Genomic DNA, 24,044 nt, shown 5'->3' with positions numbered 1-24,044 from the left:
CAATCTACTAAGGTGGATACCTTTTTCTAAATTTTCTGTCTGTTATTAACACACAACTTGAATAAAGTGATTTTAAAAGAGTATGTGAATATTGAATACAACCTTATCTAAAAAAACTGGTTTTTTTCCCAACAAAAATACAATTTTTGAAAATATATTCTACATATATTCACCTGCGGTAAAAATGCTGACGGGTGAGACACAAAAGAAAAACAGCTTACATCAAACGGTACCTCGAGTTACGAGTATCAGAACTCTTACTAGCAGTACAGGTTAAGTGCAAAAAAAGATTGTTAAAAATGCTTCGACGTGCCAGCAAATGTTCGACTTATGAGCTTAAAACGATAAAAAGTTCATTTCACACGCGGAAGCTCAGGATCGTTGAACAAACCGACAGCGATTGTCATACTGTAGTAAACTATGTTTCCCCTGTAATCAAAGCTATTTTTATTCTGCATAGAAAAAACGGTACTGTACTGTACTGTATAATGATGACTGTTTCCTATACGGATATTAATATTGTGAGTAACACAAAACATACAAATCTCTAATTATGGTAAGTTAATGGGTCTCGGGCCAAAACCTCAAATCTATGTTCTGGACGAGATTTATATAATTATTATTTAAACACTGATTTATTTTAAATTTGGTACAAAGGTTTTCTGTTTTTATATGATATGCTATATCGAAACAATGTTTTGCATATCCCCGACACTTATTTTTTGCAAGTTTTGAAACATTAAAAAAATGCATTTTTAATACCTTGCGTGTATGATAAAACAACACGAAATCATTGTAAATGAATAAAAATTGGTTCAAAATGAAGAAAACTGTTCGTATGAAGCAAACTATTTAAGATCCATTCATAAGTACTTGATTTATAAAAACAAATTCAAATTTTTTTTTCAAATTTTTCACTTACACTCTCGTGTCATGCTATTTCATCATGTGTTCAAGGTGTTGATGTTATATTGAACAATAGATTTTTTTCTGAGTGTTTGAAAATTTGCAAAACGTTAACTATTAGCGATATCTAAAAAATTGTGTTGATATAGGGTACGATACATAATCGGAAATATTTGTAATAAGTTCATAAAAATTATAATTAGAATCCCAACAGATAAATCGCCCAACAAGGTGACTGGAAAAGAAAAGAAAAAGAAGAAAATAAAAATATATAAAAATAAGTAGTATCATAAAAAAAGCCCATAAAATTAATGGTTGTCGTAGCCGAAACACAGCTACCCAAAAATAATAAGCCAGAAAAAGTAACCGAACAACTGAAAAATCTGCCCATAGAAATATAAATTTGAAATAAATCAGTGGTTAAATAACATATTTATTGATAGTTCTATTAGAACATGGAACTTAAACGCTTTTTGACCATAAATCATACGACAGGGTTGGGCAAATCCCAGGTGCCAGGTCACCATGGCTACTAAAAAATTGGTATAGGCGACTAAAATTTTCTTTGCGTAGTTACCAAATTGCAGGCTGAGAGCAGCACAAAATGTTTGGAATTTATAGCAGCATATGTGCTAACATGAAAGAGAATCACTATGCCCTGAAAAAATCAAAACTTATTTTGTTCAGGTAAAAGTTTTTTTGGTGGCTAAAAAATTGTTCTGGCGCCCAGATTTTTTTTTTTTTACGATTTGTCCACCCCAAGGGCAGGAGATGGAAGTTTGCTTCGACATAACGTTGTTTGATGATACGAGTAAATTTCAGGAAAGAATATCAAACTTGCAACTCCAGGTATCGATAAGAAAAATATTATCGAACCACACAAAACATCGAAGACTCAATCGAATCTGATATTTTGATCCATAAGAATATTCGGTGGTTTACCCACATTAATTTAATTCATATTTTTGAATGGAATGCGCGTTTCATCACTGGCTCAGATTGCAGTACTGCGTCGTAAAATTGAAAATCTGAATCTCATTCGTGTTGATATCAGAGCAAGAAGCAACTGTTTGCGGTAAACGTTTTTTGAAAAAAGAGATAAAAACAAAAAAGAGCAGACGCATCTCGATGCGCAGATCAACACGTCAATGGACAGCTCAGCGGGGAGAAAAACACATAAAAAAGCTGCCGCGAAATTTTTTCAATACATATATAAGAAAGAAAAATTTTTTAAAACACTTATTTTTTGTGTCTCGCGAAGATTGTCTTCGCTGTTGTTGCGCTTCGTCTTCTTCTGGTCCAATATCGGAGGGGAATGAAAAGAACTCATAAAAATGCAGATGACTTTGAATCCAGTCCATTGTGCGTTTTTCGCTGTCAAGAAAATATCTTTGGCGCTTCTTTTTCTTCTTCCGTTTCTTATGAATGAATATATGAATGCATATTTTTCTCGTTTTTCTGTACAACGCGAAGCTCCGATACATACTCTTCCGTGTGTGTTTGTGTGATTCTATACACATATATATACCTGTATTGCTGACGATGCGTTTGTGTTGCGTGTCCAACAAATATTCTTTTTTCGAGATTCAGAGACATTTCGATCCCCCCCCCTCCCAATTTTCTTTCCCCTTGTCCTCAGTTTTTCCAAGACATTTTTCTCAGCTGGGCTCAGTTCTTTTTCCTCGAGGATGTGCTGAAAAACCACGTCGTATTCCTCGTGAAGGTTTCGTCGGATTTCCCCTGCAAAGACAAGAAATAACAACGTTTTATCATTTTTACCCCTTTACGACCACGGATGTAGTATTGCGTCCAAACGCCAGTGGAATAAATTCAAACAAGTGTTCTGTGATTTCTTTCCTCTCTCTCTTCACCCATATCCCTGAGCTTTATAGTAACCCTATCAACTGAAGTTGGTTTTCCTTTCCCTCCTTTCTTTCTATAATCCTGTTAATGATTTTTTTATCACACATATAATGTATTTTTCTACTATATGCATGTAAGAGTAAAAAAAAAAAAGAAGACGTAGGGGTGAAAAGAGACTAAAAATAATTCCCTTATCTACCTTATCTATTAACTTTTTCCTATTATATGTTTCCCTTTTCTTTCTTTTTTCTGGCGTGCGTTTAGTTTAGAACAGTGGTTCTCAACCGGGGGTGATATCGCCCAAAGATATTCCAGGGGGGGGCCATGGAGTAAAATATCGCAAAAGGGGGGGGCCATGGCTGCTGATAAGGGGGCCATGAAGAAATTTATTAAAAGAGTGACAAAAAAAATTTAATTTCAAACAAAATGCATAGAATATTTTTTTCGTAATTTTCCCCCTATTTAAGTAACATTAAAATAAAGATTTGATTGAATTTTTGATTGGTTGGCAGGATATTTCAATGCGGAGCATAAAGATCTGAGTTATTTGAAAGATGAAATTTAGTACTTGAAATATCAAAAAGTTTAAGAGTTTCACGAAAACAAACACAATGATTTTTTTTGCGTGTGTGTAACCGATTTCTCATAAGTAGGGTTCTGATTTTTATGACCTACAGATGAAACGTCGTTGCTGATAAGTTATTAGCTACTACGTTTCTTCTTTAGGTCATAAAAATCAGAGCCCTTGTCATTAGCTTGTGTTATCAATAATTATAAGGTTTGGAGATGGATGTATTTATATATAGTGTCACTATTGACAGTAACATTTATTTGAAGGCAACCAACCAAAAAACAATATTAAATGTGCATAAAACGGTTTTGTTAGCATCAGAAGAGAGGGTGTCCGTATAAAAAGTTAACATTTTTATTTGAATTACTATGCAACCCCTTGCAGCATGAATGGCATATCTGAGTACTACACGTTATTTGGATAATTTTTCCAATTGAAAAAATTCCTATGGGTGAACGCGGTTTGCCAGTAAAATGCCATACGTCTTGTTACACATGCACCCTGTACATTACATATAATAGTGTCTGTTATGTGAAATATTGTATTGTGTTTAAGCCAATTCGCACGTTGCTTCGTTCGCCTGTGGGAGAGAGGTCACATTGTGAACCAAAAAGCCACTTGGACATAGCTTGTCATTCAACGAGACAGATTTTCAAGATGAATGTAAATCTCACCGTATCAAAATTATAATCAATAAACTGATAATTTTCTTTTGATAATTTTAATTTTGATTCACCCAAATTCAAATAAATAAAATCAAGTAAATAATTCAAACTTCATCCTGTACAGTAACTTGATGTCATTATGCCATCTTCAAGCGCAATGTTTACATTTTATATGAAAATAATTTATTTTTTTTACTGTGCTGCATATATACTGTATATATATAAAGTTTATTTTGCTTTTCCGTTATTTTCATAAATTAAAAATAAATTAAATGCAAACAAATATTTGTACTTCAAGCAATATTTGAACAATTGTCTTTTAACGGGAAAGCGGGGGGGGGGGATAAAAAATTGATCGTGGTCGCAAGGGGGGCCACAGGAATGAGAAATGGTTGAAAGGGGGCCATGGGCAAAAAAAGGTTGGGAACCGCTGGTTTAGAACAAGGTTACCAGATTTATCACCGATTCGTCAGAGGTAATCCAAATATGTTGCCAAAAGCTTGTAGGTGAGGTGGTTAAATGATCGATGGAAAATATTCAGATATACAGGCTGTTCCAAATTATTTGCTCAGCAGATATCTCTGCAACCATTGACTTTCAAAACATACTTTCAGTTACAAAAATATTTCAAATGGCGTACAATTACTTAAAATTCCAAAATTTGTTTGTGGGGTCATATGAATAAAAAAATTAATTCATTAACTTTTCATACAGTCCCTGAGTGCTAAAACAACCAATTACAGTAGAATCACGCTATAACGAACTCCAAGAGACCGGAGAAATCACTTCGTAATAACGAAATGTCGTTATAAAGGAATTCCAGATCTTTACATTGCTCCTATGTAAATTTTTCCGGGGGATTGAAAAAGTTTTCGTTAAAACGAGATTTTCGCTATAACGGTATTCGTTAAAATGGGAATCTACCGTATTGAAATGTAGATCTTGCTCTAGAAAGTGATTTGCAAAAAATTTATATTTTAAATACAGTATTTATCGAAAAATTAAATATATAAAATCAGTATGCTGTGGCAACTTATTACCATGTTGGCAATTATTCATAATATATTGCTCAAAGTTTGCCATTTTCAGGGACTATACACAAATAGAATAAACTTAACTACATTTTATCTATTTTTCAACAACAAATAGCAATAACAAACTTTTCGCAACTTTGAATTTGATTCAAGTTTTGCAATTTGTGAACCACACCCTGAATCATTGGCGATAAATACTGGAAACTTCAAAGTCAATTATCTCCGTTAACACTGCATATAAAAATATGCAATTTCTTGTAAATGACTTCTCAAAGCCGCATGTATGTATCTTACGTACGTGACAGTTTTGGGAGCATTTCTTTCGGATTTCCAAACATTCTTCGCACCCTTGAAGACCTTTGTCAATGACTCAAGACATGCCAGTATGCCAACATGTTAGCGAATCATTTACACCTATTCATGAGGACTTTTTCCGAATAATAATGCTGTTTTCAACAAGATAATGCCCCCGCCTACCTCACGCACGAACAAAAAAAAATTATCTCCAGAAGTTAGTTTAGCGAGTTCAAAATACTCGATTGATCTCTTAAATTAAATAATTCGAATGTTATCGAGCACTAATGGGCTTGATAACATATCGAGCACTTATTACCGAGCACAAATGAAACGCTCGAAACCCGCCACCAGTCTCTCTGGTTGCTTGGTGACAGTCACTTCTAGATTCCTGGAGAGAAATACAAATACAACGCCACAACAGACAAAATGCCCAACGAGGTGGCTGATAAAAAGATGCCCATAAAAATATGGTTGTCATATATTTCAAAAATACAGCAACCCAATTAAAAATGCATTAAATTAAAATAACACTATCTCAATACAGTATATGATTAATTTCTAGTACATATTGGCGTATGGTGGCCACGACATATATATGGCTGCCGTCATTCGAGCTAAAGAAAGGCCAGCACGCTACTAGATAGTTGCGTATATTAATTTACAATTCGGTATATAATGGAAAATGTACGGTCCAGCACCGAGTGACAAATTTTTAATAGAATATTCAAATATTCGGAGAAGATACTGGCCACTAATCCACCAAAACTTAAGCTCTGTTTGCTCTTGACATGCACTGCTCCAAACACTCGCTCTTCCTTGCCTTTAAATCTGGTGAGACGGACGACCAGTTCATAAAGTGAGTGCCGTTCGCCATCACTAATCCGTTTCCAAATTATTATTGGTCGAATGAATAAAAGCATTTATCTCACAGAAAGATCTGAGATAATCTCTCAGTAATGTCAGAAAATGATAACGAATTTTCTATCGAAGAGTTTGTGAGACTTTGGTACTCCTTTAGACCACTTGAAAATATTATACGTATTCAATCTCAATGATTAGATTGAAACCCAAGCATTATCTAGAGCCCTTAGGAACAATTTCGACCAAAGTGTTCGTCACTAGGTGAACGAATCGTCGAAAGACAAAAACTGTACTTCACATCGGCCAAAAAACCCGAATACTTTGAAATTTAATTCTAATTTACACAAAAGCCTTTTTTGTTTCATTATACGTATTTGTTTATCCATTATAGCCAAACCATCGGCGAAGCAACACCATTTTTGTTGCTTGAAAACACTGCAGATTTCACTTCGCCCCCCCCCCCCCCACCACCACCCGTTCAAGTTATGCAAATGCCCATCATTCGGACCATCCATAATGAACCCGTTTTTCATTGGTAAAAATAAGATATCCGGGATATGAAAAAATTCTCCGGACTATGACGGTCTAAGCTTACGTGCTTCGTTACTATTGGTTGCTTTTTTTCCTTCGAGTACAGTGCACAATTGATTTTCAGATCTCGAGTTATAAAAAGATGCTATCGAAACACTCTGCTTAGTTTTCCCATTAGTGGCTCGCTGTAGTGTTGAACGTACTAAACATTTCGAAATGCGCATGCGCGTAATTATCAAAAATAGGTTGCTACTCTCAATTGACGCCGCATGGCGACTATCGAATGTTTAAATTTTATATACTTTACAATGAGTCCTCTTTCTGTTCATCGATGATACATTAGGTAGCGTAATGGGTTGTAATACCGTGTGTCTCAGGTTAAAATCCACACCTCGCTACCAGCAAAATCATTTTTTTCGCCCTTTTATCTTTGGTTTGATGTATTTTTCTTCATCGTAGTTTTTTAAACCATTGCAATAGTTCATTCTGAAATGCTAGCGTAACCAAGTTTAGGGTCACTTGTTCTCAAAACTAATATTAAACGTCCAGACATCCCCGGAGGAGTGCGGAGTCACGTCATAATGCACTTGCTGCGTGGGGTGGCGGATTAGCGGGAAAAGCGATCCCGCTGGGCCCACGGAGAGAGACAGCGAGCCACCATCACAAATAAAAGGATAGATTAATCCATTTATATTTACTGAACTTATATTCGAGGGTGACGGGTCACGATGCGCTTACTGCGAGGTGGTGGTGGGGTTTTTTTTTTGTTGGGAGAGAGAGTGTTCATTCATAAACATTGTTTCTTTCAGCGAAATCGCCAATCAACTCTCTCGTTCGGCGATAAGTTAATAATCATAGTTGCCAATCAAGTAGCATGTTCAACGTTCAACACTACTCGCGTTTTTTCGGCTTTGGATCGAAGCTTTTTCTTGAAAAATATGTTTTCTAGCACGATCAAACGAGATGGGAATTTTCAGACGGAAAACCAAAATTTTGCTGTAAAATATTCCCAGAAAATTGTTTCTCATTGTCATTTTTCTGGTATCTTGCGTTTGCTTAAATGTATACCAATATATTTATATGATACACTCATGTCCATAAATTAAGGATACTTCAGAATCACACGGAAATCTAAATCTAAAGTAAAAATTTCACCTGTAGAATTATCACACACATCTGCAAGAATGATATGCAAATTTCAGGAAGCCACCAGATGATGCCGATAGTACGTCACAATGACGAGAGTGTAAAAGGGGGGTATATAAGGAACGGTGGCAAAAAGAAGTAAAATTGTTCACAAGAGTTCTGTAAAGGCGCTCAGTGCCATAAGCGAATAGTTATGACACAGAGGACGCATGTGAATGATTTTTTACGTGGTAGAATTATCGGCCGCCTGTGTGGGCGTACTCAAATGGAAGTATCCGAGGAACTTGGAATTGCGCAAAGTGTCATCTCTAGGCTTTGGCAACGATTCCAAGGATTGGCGGAAATGTCAGTAGACGTTACAGTACAGGTCGCCCCCGAGTTACAACGCCGAATGAAGACCGGTATTTGGCAGTAACTGCCAAAAGAAGCAGACGGAGCACAGCATCCGACCTGTCTCGTCAGCTATCTGCAGCCACGGGTACCACAGTTTCAAGGCAAACCGTGTACAGACGTTTGGGAGATATTGGTCTATATGCTTGCAGGCCTGTCAGATGTGTTCCGCTCACGGCAACTCACTGTCGGCAGCGATTAGCCTGGAGTAGAGAACATGCAATGTGGACATAGCCACAGTGGGCTTGTGTGATGTTTTCCGATGAGTCCAGGTTTAGCTTGTAGTCTGATTCACGTCGGACTTTCATATGGAGAACGCCAGGTACCCGTTACCACCAAGACAACATCATTGAACGACACCGTTACGGTGGTGCAGCATTGCTCGTTTGGGGTGGAATTATACTGGGTTCCAGAACAGATCTGCATGTTCAAACCGGAACCCTGAAAGCCCATATTTATCGGGACTTCATTCTGGAACAACATGTACGTTTGTTTAGGGGTGCCATGGGCGCAGAATTTGTGTTTATGGATGACAACGCCCGTCCTCACCGAGCAAACATCGTAAACGAATGCCTTGAATCTGAGGATATAACCCGTATGGAATGGCCAGCATTCTCACCTGACTTGAATCCGATAGAGCATGTGTGGGACATGCTTGGCCGACGAGTTGCAGCCCGTCAACCACCTCCTACATGTGTACCGGAACTTCGGAGAGCATTGCTTGCTGAGTGGAGTGATCTTCCCCAAGATCAGATCGATAATTTGATACTCAGCATGCCTAGGCATTGTACGGACTGTATTTCATCGCATGGGAGACATACAATGTATTAACCATCATACCAACCATGTAATAGTAAGTTTTTGTAAAGGAGATATTTTTTTACAATTGCTCCAGGGAGCAAAAATCGTAGTTTTTATGAATGGTATCATACACACCATCGTTTTTGTTCCTTATCTTTTGTTTAATAAATGGGTTTTATGAATAAGTAACGTTTGTTTTGTTTCTGAACCTTTAATTGCCGGAGCTGGCATTATCCTTAATTTATGAACATGAGTGTATTTGAAATTTTATTTGGCAAAATTTATGCAGAAAGAAATTAGCAAATTGAGTCATTTTCTCTCTGCTCAGTCTTTGTCATCCTGTTATTATTTTCATAGCAGGTGTTTCCCCCGTTGTGAAGTGATATGTTGATAACGAATGAGGTGCTCGCGCTACTGTTTCTATGAGCGAAAATAAGCTTTTTGCACAAATTTCATTGCTCGAATTAATATCACCAGGAATTTTTGAAAATAGTGGAATTCTGCTTTATTTTGAGATGAGTATTGTAACGGGAGTTTTTGCACTGGGAAAGAATTACACCAGCCTAACTGTGTGCTAGGAACTTTTGTAGTTGTTCAAGTACAGTAAAAAAATGTACTGCAAACATTTTGTTTGGAAAGTGAGAGAAGATAAAGGCAAATTTTATGATTAAGACGGGGTTTTTGTTAGATTCGTGAAGAAGAAAATTTGACAATCATTTTTTTTTCTCCAGAATGCGAAAATTGCAGCAGTAGAAATGAAAAACGTTGTTAGAAAGGTAACCTCCATTTCAAACACGATAGAATAATATGCATGACATTTAAACAGAAATAATTTGAAAATTTCCTATTTTTTTAACAATATTTTTCTTTTATTTCCTTATCTACTCTAGTCAAATTATTATTCTAACTTTAAAAAATATTTGTTTACGCTTGAAATGCCATTTGAATTTTTCTACAGCTAATTTCTTTCATTTTTTATGGTTATTTGACTTTTAGTTTCATTGTGAAAATTAGTTAGTTCATTAAAAATCTTCATATTGAAAAGTAAAATACACGATTCTTAAAATTCAAAATCTTTTTTTTCTGGTGATAGACACCTCGTTCATAAAATGTGTTATTTGCTATGACTAACAACTAAGACAATTCTCATCTCAGACACTATACAACCCCTTGAAAAAATGAATGAGATATCTGAGTACTACACGTTATTTGAATACTTTTTCTAATTCAAAATATGCCTCTAAGATCAACTGTTCGCCAGTAAAATGCCATACCCCCTGTTACCTATGAACCCTGTTTAGTATAACTACTGTATATTATTCAGTAGTTATATTATATCTATGGCTGCAGATCGTTATTTGCTTATGTACTACAAAAAAAACCCAGTGATATTGTTCTGTATATTACCAATACAATGTCCACAAATGGAAAAATTCCCAACGAGGTGACTGAAGATCATTATTTACTCTTGATAATTATGCTAGGTAAGTATTACAAGGGAAATTATATACTTTACCAATTGTCGGCGTTTTTCCTCCATGAGTTTGGCAACGAAAAGCAGTTTCCTTCCGACATTGATGACTTCTTCGCTCTGTTCCACTGATTTGTCAAAATCTTTTCCTCCATCCATCGAATCCTGTTGAATGAATCGTCAATTAAGATTAGAAAAAATCTAGTAACAGATTTAATCGCAATTCAGTGAAGTTACATACTTATAGAGCTTTCCACAATGCATCTTTTTTTTAATCCCTCCTAAAACGTTGGAAAACTCTACGGTAGACCAATTTTCACGAAATTTCTTGTATATACCAAATAGAGCTCGGCTTCGATTATCACTGGTCAAAAATGAAATTACATCCGATATGAAAATATACACCGAATGATTATGAAAATATATCCGAATAATTCCGACCAGGAATGCCAGCATGAAAAAATTTTATTGTTTCTCAGTTTGGAGATATCACCCTGTTAACAGTTAAAAAAAATGCTTTATGAATGTTATTGTATGGTGAAAAAGTGGTAAAGACCGTAGAACAACATTACTAGGTAAAATGGTAACGCCGTTGTAAAAACTAACAACACGATTCTGGCTGACTACTGCTGTACAATTTTAAGAGACGCTCTTTATGTGCAGTGCAAGAGGGCGGTAATGCAAAACGAAGTGTCAAACGCTGATTGCGACAAAATGCATTTGCATTTCTTTGTATTTGCGTTGTGTTTTTATATATATTAACATTACGTTGTACTTATATATTGGTGAAGTTTCTGTATATTTATGTTGTTTTTTCTGTATGTTATTTCGTTTTTTTTATACTTATAATGTGTTTTCAATGCATGACATGTGTATTAAATGTGCAATTTCTGAGAAAATCGTAACCAATCAAGCTTTTGCATTTTTAAATTCATGTTTCGCGTTAAGCACACCGAATTACGTAAGAAATGACTATTTTGATTTCGGACCCAGAAACTGTCAAAATTTGTTGTTCAGTGTTGCAGGTTACTTTCAAAAAAAGTAGAACTTTATAAATGTCGAATTATGTTAAGTAAAGAAGAAGAGCATATACGTATAGTAAGTGCGACGCATACTCGAACTAAGATTAATATGGTTATTGAATTCAATTCGAATGATATGGTTCAACAGAAAGGTCCAAACATTCAATATGCACATTAAGATCAGTGATAACTCGAAAGCTGCGGAAACATTCCTGTAAGTTCTTCAACTTTTAAAAAAAATATCACCTCCATATAAATGAGAAAACATTGGGAAATAAAAAATAAAAATACAGACGTCTTCAAATTTTGTTTGAAAAAAAAATTGCATTGAATATTGAATGAATGACTCAAAACATTATGATGCATGATTTCTGTGCATCTAAAAGCCCAGAATTGAGCCCGATCCCTACTTCTCGTCTAGGTCTAGATAGCTTCATACATTTTTAGCATCCAAAAATACTTGTACACGAAAGAATTCGGCACGTCGAAGATAATTCTGGAACAAAATAGCTTAAATATTTTTTCCACTTGAAGTGAGAAGCGATTTGTGCGAATCTGTTCAGTCACAAAAGTTCTCATAGGTTATGATCCCTCCTTATTAAGCGCAATAAAATTTTAAAGCTTTTGTTCATTTTCGAATATGTTTCGCTGGACTTGAATTCCGGGCAGTATAATCTCAAAAGCGCTTATTCTACATACGATAAGAATCATTAATTACAAAAGCAATAATTACACATGCCTCGAGATACATTGTGAGAGATATATCTCGCAGGGGAAGAGATTATCGCGAGAAAACACAAAATGATTTCATAGACCATAAATCCTTTGTTATCTTTATTTGACCAACATCTCGCATCCGAAGAGAAGAAGCTCTATCGTAAAATTCCGCTACTAAAATTTTCCACATAAAAAAAACAATCGAGTTCATGAATACTAGATAATCTTCGCAGATGATGAAACGCTGCATAAAAAAAATAGTGTTACTGTATTAATTACCATATATCGTGAGAGAAAAGGACAGAAAAAAAATACTCATTCAAAAAGCCGTAATTAAAATCCTCCCCTAAAAAATCCGAGAGAATATGCTAATTATATCGGAACAGGGAGCCGAGACGGATTAGTTGCGCGTATTGTGTTTGGAACACAAGATAATATCCTTGAGATAAAATGGCGTCGTAAGGCTCACTCGAAATACAGTCGACGCCACTTATTAGAGTCATAGATAATGTTATCATCCGGGTATTGCTATCACTTTTGCAATGAACGGAACGGACCAATATCGTAATAGGGGAAAAAATTCGTTACGCAGTCGACACTCGTTATAACGAGCAACATAATTACACTGCTCTCAACACTGATTTTGTTTTCCAAGATATCTCAGTGATTTTATAGGGCACTGATTTTGAATTTGGCATTGGTTTTGTCTGATTGGCTCTAGTTTTTGAGATAAAGAGAAAATTTAATTTCAATAGTAATACCATCAGCATCATGCAAACCACATTGAAACTACGCAATAAATACAGTGAATCATTGGCAAAGATATTTCAGTGATTTTAGTGTCATTTTGGGACGCTGATTTCGAATCGGCCATTGGTTTTGTCAAATTGGCTCTGGTTTTTGAGATAATAAATACCGTATATACGCGTGTATAAGCCGAGTTTTTTTGTGGAAAAATTCGTTCCTAAAGTGGGGGGGGGGGGAGGTCGGCTTATACTCGGGTCAGTTTTTGATGACAAAATATCGACCCCTGCAATCAGTAGTCATTTTTGTAGGCGGCATTATTGGTATGAGATATATGTTCAAACCCCACAGAATCAATAATGTCAAAGCCGAGGCAAAGAAAATATCATTGGCTTTGATACCAGGTGGGCTAACGTCGATTGTACAGCCTTTAGATGTGAGCATGAACAAGCCTCTCAAAGACTATTTGAGTAATTTGCGGATCGAATGGATGAGTTCCGATGATAAAGAAACTACAAAATAGTGGTGCCTTGAAGAAACCTGACATTGGCCTAGTGTGCCAATGGGTACATGCGGCGTGGAATTCTGTTTCCACCGAAATTATCATCCGATCCTTCAAAAAGTGTTGCATGAGCAATGCGATGGACGGAACTGAAGATGATATCCTCTTTGAAAGTGACAATGGAGATGACAGCCCAGATGAGGATTAAAACGAAGATGCCGCACCCCCATGATGATCTGATGGATTACGATGATCTTGGATTTTTTGGGAGTCGGCTTATACACGGGTTTTCAATTTATTGCGGTTTTGGTCGTCCTGAAGTTGGGGGGAGGGGGGGTCGGCTTATATACGAGTCGGTTTATACACGAGTATATACGGTACTCTCAACAATGTGATTTGTATGTTGCTTGTGATTTACCATTGAAATTCAATTTTCCGTTTATCTTAAAAAAGTAAAATCAATCTGACAAAACCAATGTCAGATTCGAAATCAGCGTCCAAAATTACCGTAAAATTACTGAAATATCTTTGCAATAATTTACTGTTATAACGCACAGTTTCAATGTGACTTGATACGGTGCTTATGGTATAACCATTAGAATTTAATTTTCACTTCGTTTCAAAAATTAGAGTCAGTCTGATAAAACCAATGCCAGATTCGGAATCAGCATCCCCCAATATACCCTAAAACCATTAAAATTTCCTTAAGATCATGGGTTTTTTTTTTGAGCAGTGTTATCATTCGGTTATTGTTGTCAGAAACCCCGAGTATCGATGTGATCACATTAAGTGACGTGTAAGACATCCTAAGTTGTTTTTAGTCGCAATATTTATCCCTGGTTATGATTCTTCTTTTTTATGAACCATTTCAAAAATCTGGATGTAAAAAAACACATATATCAGACAGCAAAAAAAGGCAAGACGGCCATTAATAGCAAACTCGTACATGGTATGTGTGTGTGTAAAAGCGTGTTCTTTTCTCTCTTACTCTGAATTCAAATAAAAAGTGTCGCGTTTATGAAATGCAGACTTTGGCGCGAGAGCCAAAAAGCCCTTTTTCTTAACTCCCGGAAAAGAGCCCGAGCCCACGACAGTTTACGACCGCTTATACCAAAAGCTTCATGCGATGGTAGGGGGAAAAGGGGGATAGAATGGAATCCTGGTAGCCATGGACTGAATCTATGGGCTGGTGGTCGGTCGGTCGGACCGTCGCAAAAGCACTAGGCGTTTGCCGGTTCGAATCCTCCGTTTTCCACTTTTATGTGTTTGTTAATGCGGGCGACTCGCGAGTAGATGCCATTAAACGCAGAAGCCGTAACTCTGGCCATTAAAAATTAAAACTGGGGCCTTGTAAGTGGTCCGGCTACCTACAAGATGATGGTAAGAGGGGTAAGAGGAGGGTCTTTTCCAAAGACTGTTAAAATCGCGGCTGTCTCGGAGTAAAAGCCGACTTTATGACGTACGGCTCATTTCGCTCTTTATTCCAATACCAGGCTCGAAGTCGGCGGACTACTACTACTACTACTACTATTCGAGTTGGAAGCGGCGTAGGTTGGGAGAAAGAACTGCGGGCGACCAATATACTACATACATAGGCAATACAGATATACCATAGAGTTTGGTTGGAGAAGGAGGAGAAGTTGTGTCGATGGAGAGAACAAAAAATATATATGTATGGAGAGAGGAGGGGGCCACGACCCTCTCACCCCTTCTAAAATAGAAAGAGCGAGTGAGAGAGACGAAGGCAATAAAATAGTCGTTTTAGCAGTATGCAGTACCGTTATATGTTGAATTCCATTATCTGAAATGGAAAGAGAACCAGATTTTCCTTTTTCCACGGTATATGACAAGTGTTGCCACCTACTCACCCCTAAAAAAGTGACATAAAAGATATGTGATCCTAGGCGTGAACCACGAGATGGTGGTAAATAAGAAAATGCTGCGAGAAACAAAACTGCTCCCACCGAAAACCATACATTTTTTATGACGCACTTCATTGTCTTTTATTTTTTAAGCGAAAAAACCAAGTCACGTGAGCAGAAAGCAAAGGAAAAAAATGCGTCACGAACTCATTACAAATTTAGATGATGATGCCTAAAAAATGTGTTGAAAACTCTTCATTCTGAGTTGGCTCAATTGTCATGATTATTCACTGATGTTCAAGACCGATAATTAGATATCTGTGAATATTATTAGCTAAAAATAGATGACGTCAGTTACATAAAAAACTACGTCACTTGAAGAAAAAGGTGTATTCGCATATACATAACTGAATATACAATAAACTTTGTTCGTGATTGTACCGTATATAATAACATGAGCTTATTCAATTTTGTATTATGTAATTTATTTGCGTCGTTATGTCAATCATCCTTGTTTTATTGATATAATGCAGTTTTTCAAACCTATTTGCCCCACTACCACACATACACATCCTTCTTTTAATTAAAAAAAATTCTCAACACCGTCCTTCCTTATTAAGTAAACATATAGGATCCTATATTACACTCGTAACCTCTACCAATCCTACTCCCGGTCCATTCCAACGCCCCTTATGGAGCGATATCACCCTCTTTGAGAAAAAGTGATACTGTAAGGAACCAGATTTTAACTAACTTGAGGGGTCACGAAGCAATCAGTGCTGTGTGTAAATAGCCTCTTACTTTACTAACCGTTCATAGCCCTCTTTTATCACTCTACACACAGAGATAGTTTAAAGTCATTTTAATTTCAAAGAGAAGACTGTGTCGGAATTGATTGAAGCAAGAAAAGGCAAGCTCCGTTTTTGACACTCTTGAGATAAGTCTACTTTCTTGTTAAAAAAAACGTATGGCAAGACGAAGGAAACCCCAGAGGTTAGTTCCTGTGTTTCTCAATGGATAGAGCTAGTGACATTAGGTAGAAAGGGTTAGTTCTCCTAGTAGTTTCTTTTGAAATTTCCCAAAAGTGCCAAAAATTAAGCTCTTACCTTCTCTTCCTACCACTTCTTGCTGCAAGCCCTTCAATGATTGTGAAATCTACTTGTGCATTAATGTAAGTTTCATGCATGTATATGTTTATGTGCTACCATCTAACTGCTTAAGAAGAAACTGATAATGAATGATATTGGCATGAGCGCAATTTAATGCCGCCTTTATACAGACTGAATATAAACTAAAGACCCCCCCCCCCCTCGTCTTTTCGGGCAGCTTAGTTTGGGTTCGCCTTTGTAGAATATTTACCGATGGGGATGATTTCTGTATGGGCGCGAGTAAGGCTTCTATAAATTTAAAAGCCTCAATGTACACTCACCGATTAACCCTAGTCGAGAAGTCTCCATAGTGAGCTCCTTTCGTCGGGGGGCCCCCCTTTTATCCAACGGAACTATCGCAAAACGGTAATGAGAGTGTTGTCAATCCTTTTAATTGAACTCACCTTATTGCTCTTTCAGGAAAATTCCTCAAGGGTTTCATGAAGAAACGTTTTCTTCTTCTCTTTATTCTCTCGTTGATACAACTTTTTTTCCCAATAACATGGATGTCTGTAAAATACAATAAAAAAAGAAATGAGTTAACATTAAAAAAAACTGCTTACGTAAACCGTAAAATTATGATTTGAGGATAGTACCACATTAACGAGAAGTGATAACATTATCGCAAGTTAATGTGTTATCGACTCCGCACTTCTCGTCGGCTCATGAACGTATTATGAAAGTACACGAAACTCATAAGCTTTAATGCAGGGGGGGGGGCTTAAATTCGCATGAACTGCATGGAAAATTATCATTTCCCGACGCTTACCATTAATTTTTTATTTTTCGTCCGATTACTGCAATTATCGGTAATTCAAAAACCGAGAGAAAACAAATCATAAACATTGCGATTCTGTCACCAGATGGCGAATTTCTCTCTCTCGGGACGCATAAGAAGCCATTTGCAAGTTTGGATTATTCAAAGAAAGAAACCCGATTCAGGTGGAAACCGTGAATTTCGCGAGTTTACAATTGATTTACGGCGACTTGAAAACAAACGCTGGAATTAATCCACAAAGGAATCGGCCGTTCGCTCGCACATAAAAGGAGACCCATCAACAAAAGTGGTCACACCCGCTCTTCGGAGAATAATAATGCCTTAAAAAATAGATACGTCATACTCTTGTTAGAGTCAGACAATTATTTGGTTGTGGAAAATCATCCTATCCTGCGACATTACGTACCTACCACTTTTCATAATTATACAACCACTGTTATTTTTTGTCGTATACAAGAAAATAATGGTCTGAAGCATGCATAAAACTTTTAATGCTGAAGCAATATAGGGAGTAACAATGGGATATAGAAAAATGAGAAAATAAGAAATTGAAAAAAATAGTTAATAGAAAAATTTACACAATTTTTTTATTTGAAAAATTCAAACTTGGAGAGAGAGAGAGAGAAAAAAAAAGTGTTTTGTGTAATGAAATGTGACACATCTTGGTGATGGGATCTTAATTTATATAAATACCATACAAAATCTGAAGCCGCAACAGACAAAGCCGCCCAACAAGAGGACTTGCATTAATCAAATAAAGAAAGAGAAAAGGTATATAAAAAATGAAGAAAGGAAAGAAAGTATAAATATATAGGCTGTATACAGAGTGCATGGCTCAAAGCACAAACCAAAAATTACTGGCAAATCGTTGATTCTAGAGGAAAACTTCCAATTAAGAAAAACTATCCAAATAATGTGTAGACCTCAGATACGTCATTCATATTGCAAGGGATTGCATAGTTAGGAAATAAAAATTAACTTTTCCAAGAAAAGACAGCATAAGTGTAAGTAAAATGCGTTTTACCCCCACCCCGATTTATCCTGTTCTTTATCAACTTTTCTCCGATTTTTGAATTTTTGAATTCAAACATCTCAGTGAATATTGTACTTGGAAACATGGAATCTATTTTGTTGGCCGCAAGAGAGACAAGGCAACAACTTTCTAATTGAGTTTTTGAGCACAGGGATGTCCATATAACAAGTAAATTCGTTTTTTATTTTTTATTTTAATAACACTGTACAACTTGCAATATGAATGACTTATCTGAGGTCTACACGTTATTCGGATACTTTTTGGGTGCATAGCTATGCACCTTGCGTAACAGAGAAATATTATTTAAAAAGAAACCCATAAAAATATGCATATCATAGCCTAAATACACGAACCATAACTTAGGAATATTCCAAAAAATAAACTAAATCACCTACAGACATGATAAACTGCTGATTGTTATTTTGTATGAGAAAGATTGTCATCAATCCAAGTATGGATAGCTTGTCGATTACTACCACCAAGCTTATCATATTTTTTGTTTTAAAGGGTTTTAAACCTTTTAACACATGGTCAAAAACTATGTTCTAGTAGAAACATCATTAAAAATACTACTTAACGACTGATTATTTCACGTTCTTCGCATATATTTTTGGTTATATATTCCATTTTATTTGACAATATAAAGTTTTACGTAACTCTAATAGTTGATTTTTTACTAATGTTTAAAATAATGCGTTAAAGACAGCTTGCGCGCATAATAAAATAGCATTGCATCAATGTAATTGAATGAAAATTGATTCAAAATATATGAAGGATACTGTTCACAGTTCGAGCAGCAAAGTTCGAAATTTCATTGACTCAATCTTATTTAAAACCTAATTTCAAATTTTGAATTTTGAAATTCAAAAATTTTTTTATTTAAAATTTAATTTTAAATAAGATTGGGTAAATGAAATCTCGATCTTTTGCTTCATTTCACGAACTGTACAGTGTCCTTCGTGTATTTTAAATCCATTTATATTCAATTTATTGATGTCATGCTATTTTATAATGCGCGCAAGCTGTTTTGCCCTTAGAAAACGATTTGGCACAACGAATAAAAACTTGGAATTGTATTTATTCCAAGGAGAGACAGGGCAGCAACTTTCTGGAAGTTAGAGGACAGAAAAACCGTATAGAAATTCAGATTTTTTTATTTTGTGACACACTGTGTTTCCGCTCGTAAAACTAGTACAGGGAAGTTTCTGAACAAATTTCGAGCATTTTTCAAATTGAAACTATACGTCTACGATGGACGGTTGATGAGATAAAGGCAGCATTATCACTCACAGGACACCCTGTATGTAATCAAAAATATGTGTAAAAAATTTGAAATAAATCAATGGTTATGTAGCATTTTTAATGACATTTTTACTAGAGCATATTTTTTTTACTATTTTGAAAGGTATGAGACCCCTTAAAGGTATTTGTCGAAGGGCAATTCCCAACAAATTTTTTCTTATTATTATTTCATCTTTATTGATTTAGGCAAAAAACCAACAGATTCATTTACAACCTTATTAAAAAAACTCCCCGTGACACAATAACCTGTAATTATCTCTAATTAACCGAAACTGGCGTCTCAGAGTCGGAGCATTTGCTTAACGGGGTAACAATGTTTCATCATAAAGATTCAAAATAATGTACTTAAAAACAAATCGGAAAAATATTTCCTACAAAACACCGATGAAATTACCGGTTCAAAATCAAAGGAGGCATTTCTGTGTAACGTTAAAAAATATGGGAAATTAAATAACGCTTATAAAACTCGCGTCTTTTTCTGTTCTTTAATTATTTTGTGTATGTGAAGTAACGAGTCAATCAGAATTATTAAAGAAACGAGAAAAACTGATATTTCTGCTGAGATTGAGTCTCAATCAGTTGAAAATTTGAAAAGTTTGGTTCGTGTGAAGTTTTCTTGAATTGGTCATATTATACAGACATATGAAAGTATTCAGACTGACCTTAAAAAGTCAATGAAAGAGAGAAATCAATTATTAGAATGGTGGATTTTCTCGGGGAACAAAATCTCAAAAAATTTCTTCAATATTCAGGATACCAACGCTTATCGTTATTCAATGGCTAATACCTGAACTGTCGATCTTAGATGAACCTATAATTATAAAAATAAAAATTTCCAAATTTTGATCGTCTAAGTCAAAGAAATTATTTTCTAAAAGCTTACGAAGCAAATGTTCATACTGTTCTTATGTCTTGCAAATAATATCTAGTGCGACAAACTCCATGTAATGTTAAAATAATATATATAATATTATTTTACCACAAAAGCTCACCGAGTTATGAAACATTGAATTCATGAATTTTAGGCATCTTCCTCACCACGCATCAAATACGTCATAACAAAACTGCTTCTCCACACACACACACACACAAATCACAAAACCGTAGAAAACAAACTCTTGTAGAGCATGACCGTGGACATCGAGCCCGGGTTTCCATGATGCGATTCCCATGCGATCACACAGTGACTATAAACTTGCTTTTGAGGAGAGATAAAGCGTCGGAATAATTTCAAGCCTGAAAATTCTTCATTTACAGGCGGAAAGCTGTCGCGGTGCTTTCGGATAAATTTAATGATCCACGATGGAAGCACTAATTAAAGCGTTCCAAAATTATTCTGCTGTACTCACGAAGTTTTAAGGAGATTATTCCAAACTATTTTATGAGATTCTGTACCTCTCCTCTTCTCTTTCATCGGTTTTTTTAAAGTACTTAATGCAATCGTTATCGTTTTGGTCCTTCACCTTCTTATTCAATTAAAGGACTTCTCACGCATTAGTGGCTTTTCCGAGTATGGTCTCTTTCTCTCTCCGAAATGGACGAAAAATACATTTCCTATATTATAGCATGGATTTTCCATGCAGATAAATTGGATTTCTATTTCCCCACAAACTTATGTCACAACTCAAGAAATGATGGGAAACGGCCAGAGGGACATATCAATAGAATGTTCACTCTACGTGGGGGTTTTTTTATGGCGAAGCGTCCTCTCGGGGATCAAGTTTTCCCGAGATCTCAGTGGTCATCATACACCCACACAAATACCACTGTTGAACGAGTGTTCGAAAAAAACTCGGCAAATAAATCGCCTTCATCGCTCCCCTCTTCCTTTATTGTGGTGGAATATGTTTTGTTAAGAATATAAAATGCCTTACCATCAAGTAGATATTGTGTTGGCCGTGTGCATAGGTGTATCAGAACACACTTTATAGGACACCATCTTCGAAACGACTCCAACTCAAATACTACAAGTATTTTATCCACGAAAAAATTTAATAGATTTTATATAAAATAGCAGAAGTATTTCATTCAGTTCTCTAAACTCCCGCTAACAGAATATCCATGTTCCTGTTAAAATTGTGTGTTACACTAGTGATGAAATCCACCAAAAGATACTATTAGTAATGCATTGACGGAAAACTTAATACGTTGACGAAAGGTTTTTTTTACTGCAGCATGTGGTTTACGGAAGGAATGGGTGCATAAATCTCTATTTGAAGACCTCTGAAGAGAGAATCAGTGAGCAAAACTGCATTGGACTTAATGGGGGGGGGGGGGGGATTGTTTTTCCAAATAAAATAGTGTCAAAAATAGTCATATATTGAAAGAGGCAAATATGGAGACTTGTATGCGTCGAAATTTGCATCGGGTCATAAAATACCAAACAGATATAATTGTTCGATAACATGATTCGTTAATTGCGTTGTCTTGCCTATAAGCGTGCTGATTGCAAAATATAAATTCACATTTTGTTGTTAAAGAGGATATTCAATCCCCTCTCGTACAAGGGCGAGATATCTCGACCTAGCGTAAACGAAATAAATACGGCAGAGCTCCCTATTTCCCTCGTTTATGGGATTCGGACGCTTCATTGATGAACAGGAATTGAGTTTTTTTCCTTTTTTACCTCATTATTATTTTTCTTCTTTTTTTCCATCTGTACGGTTTGACGAGTAGAAAAAATATAGTACTACAAAAAACAGGCATAGGTTGGTCAGAGGAGGGAGAGAAGGGAAAACCTACTCCGCTCATCTTTTTCCCTTTGCTTCCTAAATGTTAACGAAAGAACCAGTTTCTGAGATATATCACTGGTACTTCAACTATACATCGTTCAAATTTGTTGACAAAGATTATACCTAAAGAATTTGATAACCATTTCCAACAACCATATCGTCACTTATTACTTTTCGCAGTAACATATTTGCCCCTATCGATCGTTTTAAGAACTTTTATGCGAAAAAAAATCATTTTCCCGTGGTCTGTATGCATACCAATGAAGTTTAGTGTTGTTTTGCCCTGTGATTCCTCCTCCAAAAGGATTTTACTAGAAATACACGCTGTGGATGAAACTGGTGTTTATGTAGGTGGGATTTTGTTAATTGCATTTTTAATTGGGTTGCTGTATTTTTGAAATATATGACATCCATATTCTTATGGGCATCTTTTTTTCAGCCACCTCGTTGGGCATTTTGCTTGTTGTGGCGTTGTATTTGTATTTGTATTTGATTCGTGACGGTATGCAAAAACCAGTGGTGTAATAAAAGAGTATCGCAATCAGTTTTATGTCATCGTCGATTTTATCTCCGTCAAGAGATGGAACTTTCCGGTCTGAGTGGACGCAGAGTATGCTAATGGCTTGTTTCTCCAGATCAATTCTTCCGCCGCTTTGAACAAAGCAACGGCCGGTCATTGCGCTGTTAACACATGACTAGACGGGTGCTCACCACGGTCACTATTGCATTAGAGGCAAGCCTTCGTCACCAACTAAGGAACAACACACAACTACAACCACCACCACCACCATCATCATCATCCGCAATATTCCACCAACAACGAAATAGTTCGTCTTAATGCATGAATTCTTTCCCGGGTAATAAGCGAAGGAGAGGGCATTGTTCTCTCTCTCTCTCTCTCTCTCTCTCTTGTAGCACGACTGACATCCTACGAGCATGCCACATTCGGAGGCATGCACAAGTAATAGTCAGGAGATGGTGACGAGGTGAAGAAGGGGGAAAAGAAGGCTATTACCGACATCGGCCCGTAACTTGCAGCCGTCGGGTAGTAAAATTGCCGACGATAGTCCGTCACGGGCTAGTGTTCCTGACACTCGCACACACACACTGCAATCACCGTTTGAACTTTTACCTCGGAAATACCCAAGAAAGGATCGCACCGCTTCTTCCAACTCCAGCAATAAAAGCCCAGGCCCTCGGAATCCAAATATCCACCAGTGGCTTTTATGGCGTCTGTGCTCTTCCTCCTATCGCCGAACCCCTTTCTTTACCTTATACGTGGCTCCTCGCCTAATGCCGCATATCAAAGACAGCCGAGGATCTTGATAAATTCGTCTGTGAGTTCGTAAAACCGAGGATGAGAGAGAGAGAGAGAGAGAGAGAGAGAAGACACTTGGATGGAGGCAAGGAGAGAGAAAGGTTCTTCTCTCCTTTCTTATTCTTCGGAAGTATAAATGCTAGTTTATTATGCGGCTTAAACGATATTTTGCCAGAGTAACCAACCCCGTTTCTCATGGTAGTATCGCGTGTGCTGATTTCACAGCGCATTGTCTAGGCGAGATAAAAGGGGTAACCGTGTTGTTGGCTCCTTGTACATTTCGCTTTAAGCATTAGGAGAAGGAGCTTCGTGCGAGTGAGAGAGTTATATTAATGCAAAACTCTTTGGGC

The 24,044-nt window shown here is 36.4% G+C and overlaps 1 long non-coding RNA gene across 1 annotated transcript in view; it reads right to left on the bottom strand.

The window, feature by feature from the left end:
* Positions 1 to 2,550: 2,550 nt before the first annotated feature.
* The window catches only part of LOC149081606 (uncharacterized), a 44,120-nt gene continuing 22,626 nt past the window's right edge, over positions 2,551 to 24,044 (bottom strand). The window contains exons 2-4 of the long non-coding RNA XR_016193277.1: positions 16,936 to 17,041; positions 10,582 to 10,701; positions 2,551 to 2,646 (exon numbers count right to left, since the gene is read on the bottom strand). This is a non-coding gene — a long non-coding RNA (uncharacterized LOC149081606). The remainder of the gene's footprint in view (positions 2,647 to 10,581; positions 10,702 to 16,935; positions 17,042 to 24,044) is intronic.

This window comes from Pholcus phalangioides, unplaced genomic scaffold, assembly GCF_987345545.1.
Source record: "Pholcus phalangioides strain wild (caught in Gottingen) unplaced genomic scaffold, Ppha-v1.0 ptg000009l_1, whole genome shotgun sequence".
Taxonomy (NCBI): Eukaryota; Metazoa; Arthropoda; class Arachnida; order Araneae; family Pholcidae; genus Pholcus; species Pholcus phalangioides.
Note: the sequence above shows the minus strand (reverse complement) of the source record. Positions and strands in the feature narration are given on the sequence as shown.